Source organism: Chiloscyllium punctatum, chromosome 50, assembly GCF_047496795.1.
Source record: "Chiloscyllium punctatum isolate Juve2018m chromosome 50, sChiPun1.3, whole genome shotgun sequence".
Classification (NCBI taxonomy): domain Eukaryota; kingdom Metazoa; phylum Chordata; class Chondrichthyes; order Orectolobiformes; family Hemiscylliidae; genus Chiloscyllium; species Chiloscyllium punctatum.
In genome coordinates this window covers 47,749,777-47,755,623 of record NC_092788.1, presented here as the reverse complement: position 1 = coordinate 47,755,623, position 5,847 = coordinate 47,749,777, and the positions used below count along the sequence as shown (strand labels likewise).

Here is a 5,847-nt window from a genome sequence, read left to right as displayed (position 1 = left end):
TTGAAGCCTGAACTGTGGTTCTCCTCCGAGACTGTGCCAGGTCTGCTTAATGCTGCATATATTTCAGGTTTTGCATTTGTTGGTGAAAACAGTTGAGACTGATTGTAATGCTGCAGACAACATCCACCAGTCATCACAGGGATGGCGATCAAGTCGTGCGTCTATTCCTGTCAAAGGCTTTATTACGCAGATGACGCTTGGGCTTTGTGGAGCACGTTGTTTGGAAACACAGCAATATCGAAAGAGCTGCACGTGGTCAGTGTGGGGATCGAACCCACGACCTTGGCATTATTAGCACCACTCTCTAACCAGCTGAGCTAACCGACCAACGCCTGCACCCTTGCGAAAGCAAATGCCTATATTGCCGGTGCTCACAACCACGGCTGCTGTGCATTTTCTGCTTCTAATCGATCACACTATAGTCTGATGGATTTCCTTTCGTTGCAAAGCTTTTCAACAAAAAAAGCATTAATTTTTCCGAAAGCGCATACTCGTGTTAACCATTTGCTCTGATATCTAAAATTAAGCACAATGTCCGGACGCATGCAATTTCAATCGCAACCTCACCAGCTCAGCTGCAGCGTGTCACGTTGATAAATTTCGTCTGGAGAAACGTACCTTCAACGATTGCTCACTGTTCTTCTGGATACTCACAGACCTTTGGAGTCAGGGTTATGTGCTGCTGATTAACTGCTCCGAATCTTATGCCAAATGCATTTGAATTGTAATCTATCAGTGGAGTTCTTTCTGCTCCCGAACGACGCAGTTGCTTTGGTGTCAGCAAGTTAAGGGCTCAACACACTCCACTTGTGCCGCTCAGCTGTCTTAGAAAGATGCAGTGTAAATCTCTATGATAGTATAAACGGGGACAAGCATTCCCGTGAGCAGTAGCACACTCAACCTCGGAATTTCCTGCGCCTCTATACCATCATCGAAGAACAGCACACTCACCGATTGCATCGCTGGAGCCAGAGAGTAACTCTGCGCACTCTTTCCCATTCCCATTTCCGGTTGGATATGAGCGGCTGTGCCGATGTTAAGCTCAAATGCTATTGAAGCATACATTTCAACAATATCCTGTCATGTCCCCCGAGTCTTTGATGTTTTGTCGAAATCGATCAATCTCATGTTTCAACATTCTCATTCAAGGGATCTCCACAGCCTCTGAGGGACATCGAAAAAGATTCAGCTCATTCTCTGTTCCCACATGTCTGCCACTGTTCGCTGAGTACTGATATTGTACATTTGCTGTTCTTCCGAGCATTTCCTCTGCTAGTATACTTATTGCTGCTTGCAAGCATGCTGTTCTGTGGTTATTGTGATCGTGGTTGTCGGTATTTTGAATTGTGACCACAGCAACCTCGATTTGAAACCAAATCATAGCACCAAGTGTTCTCTCCGTTGTCATTTTTGTGATACACGTTAAGAAATTAATTGTTTTACCTTCAAATTCCGCTCTCTCGCATCTCTGCGGTTCATATATCAGGATTCAAACACATCCGTTGTCGGAGATTTCTCTCCTTCCCACGATCATTAAACCTCCTTTCCGTCCCTCCCCCCATTTCTCTGAGGCAATGCCCAATCTATCACTCGCTTTCACATTCATACTGTTCTGTCTGTGCTGCTGCTGCGGTCACTGTTATTGGGTGAACGTGCCCCAATTCCACCATCTGGACCTTCAAACAAGTCGATCCATTTGGATACCGCGATTGTGAAATCAATCCCCATGCAGCAGCTTTTACTGACAAAGGCCAGAGACAATTGGAGCGTCAGGCTCATGGAAAATACCCAGGACAGTTCTGGTGAAAATACATTTTATTGGAAAAGATCAGCTTTTGTGGCTTTCTGTGTTGGTCTTGTGGTAATTTCATAGGACTGATAATCCAGAGACCGAGGTAATAGTCTGGGTTTTCAGGGCTTGAATCCCACCATGCCATGATTGTCAAATTTGGATCCAAAAAATATCGGCAAGGAAGAATCTAAGGACTAGTATAGATCCATTGACAATTGTTGAAAAAAAATCTGTTTCACTGATGTCATTTCAGGATGGAATCTGCTATCCTTACTTGGTGTGGGCTGCATGTGACTTCAGACTCATAGCAATATGGTTGAGTCTCAACTGCCCTCTGGGCAATTCGAAATGGGTAATAAATTCTGCTCAGCCAGAATCACCCTCACACTAATCCAGAAATTTTAAATCAAATGCTTATTAGGATCAAGCAAGAGCGTTGTGTGCAGTTTTGCAAGTCACATTATAGCAGGGATGTGATCACACTGAGAAAATTGCAGGAGATATTTACCGGGATATTGTTTGGGCTGAAGAGTTTCAGTTGTGAAGAAAGACAGGACAGAGTGGAGTGTTTGTCGCAGTGTAAAGGAGATGTAGACAAAACATGATTGAGTTCGGGTCTGGATAGGGTTGACTGAACGAGTTTCCCATTGATGGAGGGATCGGTCAGCAGGGGACAGAGACTTAAGGAGAAAGACAGAAAGGTTTGAGAAGATGTGAGAAAAAGCTTTATCAGCCAGTGGGTTGTTGTAATTTGGAATACACTGTCTGCATTTTTCAGAGTGGTAGAAACCCTTATAACCTGAATAAATATTCAGATGTGAACTTTTGATGCCAAGACATATAAGGCTGTGGGATAAGCAGGTGTTTTTGACAAGTGTGGCCACATTTAGTTGAAGGGCCTCCTTTGACACTCTTGTCCTCGGAAGTATAATGGTTAGTGTCCCCGCCTGTCACAGGGCTCAATTTTCCACTGGGGACAATGTAAACGTTTTAAAACTGTCGCTCCATTCCCAAGGGCGGGTATTGATGCCTGTCCTTCCATTCTCGATGGGGCATATCACACGAAGGACAGTGCTGCCTGAATAAAAGTGGGGAAGGACTGCAGTTCTCAGAGAGGCAGAGTGTCAGTGAACGGCCAAACACGTGACTTCAACAAACTTCACCTTGTGACTGTGTTGGAATGAAAAGCATTGACAGACTTGTTCTGGATTGAAGGATTTACTAGAAGCAGGAAGCTGAAGAAGAAACAAAAGAAACACATTCAAGTATGAGTGCAGAAACATTTCCCGCAGCACGAATGAAATTGTAAAAGACAGAGTAGCGGTTCGATACATTGAATTTGGGTTCATTTGTTTTGATCAGTTTTACCAGGTATAAAACCATGAAAAAATGATACAGCATTTGCTCAGTATGATGGAACATTGTTTCAGTCATTCGCACTGCTGTTCAGAGGGAGGGTTAGGTTGATTGGCAAAGTTAAATTTCCCTTTCGTGTCCAGTGTGAATTTAGTAAATTAGGTGAATTCGCCATGGGTAACGCGGGGATACGGTCAGAAGTCACAGGACGTCAGGTTATACTCCAACAGGTTTATTTGAAATCATAAGGGGGAGGGATTCCCCTTTTTCAGGTGAAGAATAAGGAAATAGGAAGGGGAACTCGGTCTGGGTGAGATGCTCTTCAGAAAGTCAACACCGGCTCGATTGACTGAAATGCTCTTTCTGCACTGTAGTTCTCTGTGATTCTATGAATTGATAATGACGGTGTTTACTGGGGTGTAAAGCAATTAGGTAAGATGCTGATGGGGGTGTACTGAGGATGAGATTTTATTCACTTGTCTTCTTGGAAAATGGAGAGCAGTTATCCCTGAACCAAGGAAGATAAATGGGTTTTTTTCAGATTATGAAATGTTTGGACAGAGTAAATAGGTGGAAAATTCCCACTTTTAAGTAAGTAAACATCGAGATGTCAGGCATTCAATACCTTTGAGAAAACCTTTGAAGGACAAAGAAATGAAGAGAACAGAATAGCTGTCACTCCGAGAATCTGTTTTTCAAAATATTTGGAAAGGCACAGTTGATGACATACAAGGAATAAATTTCACAAGGAGAGAGACAGCGTGTAGCTAGGTAAAGACAGAGAGGTGGGGTGTAGTCGGTCGGAAGTTGCGGGGAAACAATGTCTAAGTTGATTGACTTTAAATGTAAAGAAATTTCTTTAATGTGTGCAGCTGAATAAGATTCGGTTCCAAAACTCTGCATTTTGAAAGATTTGGCATAATGTTCACCTAAAGCATTGTAAATGGAACTGAGTGGATATTTATTTATTGTGAACGGAAGATATTACATAATGAATAGGAAGTGACCAGTTGCTTGGAGGATCGACTTCCTGCTTTCATCACATGCGTTAAGGATGTGAGAACAAACACCATGATGTTTGGTCCATTTAATACTCAGTGAAATCTGCCAAAGAAACGAGCAACAAAACTGATGGATTTTCTTTTGCATTTTAACCCTCTGTTTTTCTAAGCAGTATTTTCCTTAAGCTGAAATATATTTGCTGAGCAAATTTGAAAATAGCATTAATCGTTCTAATGAGATATAACTAATTCACTTCCGATTATTACAATGAACATTGTGAGGTTTCAGCAAAATTAAAATGAACCGAACAAATCAGCATTTTCTTGCGATTTAATCCAATTCAGGTTCAGCCATATGAGAAAAGCCATTGAGCAACAACATTGCCTTTATTTCACTCACCATGGCTGCTTCTTCACGTGATAGAGAAAGTGACTGAAGAAATTATGTGCCAAATGTAGGTGTAGATATGACGGAAAATTCTTGTCCTGTTTCATTCTGAGTCAGAACTAGAATACGTTCTGACTCAGAATGTATTGATGACAGCTATTCATTCTGACCAGCTTGCTTATTTATTGGAATTTGCTGTTATTATAATTCTAGTGAAAGCAGAAACACAATGGTGTGGATTCGATTCCGCTCTGGAACGTTCTCATCCATGACTTTCACCACATGTAACCTGATGAGGTCACATGTCACCCCACTACAAAATGTGCAGAGGAGACCGAGAGATTATGGTGGTGGGATATTACACCGCTGTGCTCCACAGTCATGGGTTCGAGTCACACTCTGGTTAATAACTTTACGCACCGCTCTAGCAGTTTTTCTTTGCACCTCACACCTCTGGTATACACTGGATCGAGAAACTTGTTCTTGCCCTTCATTGCACGGGAGTTTCAGGAATAATCGACACCACATTAAAGTCATAATGAAGAGTGAGAGCAGTCATTCAATTGTAGATGAAATTGGTGAAATGAGAAGGAACGCATTTTTCTTTCCGCCCTACATTCCATCTTGTCTTTCTATAAATCTACATCGAAAAAAAGAGAAAAAATAACAAGATATCGGGAGCACAAGTTTATCCAGTGGGGTTGTTCATGAGTATTTTAACCAAACACTTCACACAAAGAGCTGATTAGTTTTTCAAACAGTCACTTGGAATTGGAACCGCAGAAAATTTCTCCAATGAAACAAACATTTCATTCTTTCACCAATTTCTGCTGTGTGTGGATCATGCATCATCCAACGTGGTCACTGACTGTGAGCGTGCCTACTGTATAAGATCTAGCAACTTCCTTCAGCAATCACAGCTTCTGTCCACAGCCACCTGTGCTGGGCCCAGTGTCATTTGTTGCCCCCAGGTCACAGCACATTTCTTTTTCCTGTGTTTATGAGCTTTGTTCCTGACCTGTCTGATCTGTTTAATAAACCTTTCCTGTCACTTCATCCCATCCCCTCACAATTCTGAACTTATGAATAAAATAAGGCGTTAGACGAAATGTTAAACCAAGGGGAAGTATGCTATTCAGCCCAAGGAGTCTGTTCAGCCATTCAATGAACTCATGGATGACCTGATTTAGAGATGCCGGTGTTGGACTAAGTTAAAAATCACACAACACCAGGTTGTGACTATCTCCTGATGAAGGAGCGTAGCTCCAAAAGCTAATGTGCTTCAAATTAAACCATGTGGACCATAACCT

The 5,847-nt window shown here is 42.1% G+C and overlaps 1 non-coding gene across 1 annotated transcript; it reads right to left on the bottom strand.

Moving 5' to 3' along the window:
• Positions 1-253: 253 nt before the first annotated feature.
• trnai-aau (transfer RNA isoleucine (anticodon AAU)) lies at positions 254-327 on the bottom strand. The gene has a single exon. It is a non-coding gene; the product is annotated as a tRNA-Ile (tRNA).
• Between the last annotated feature and the right edge of the window lie 5,520 nt (positions 328-5,847).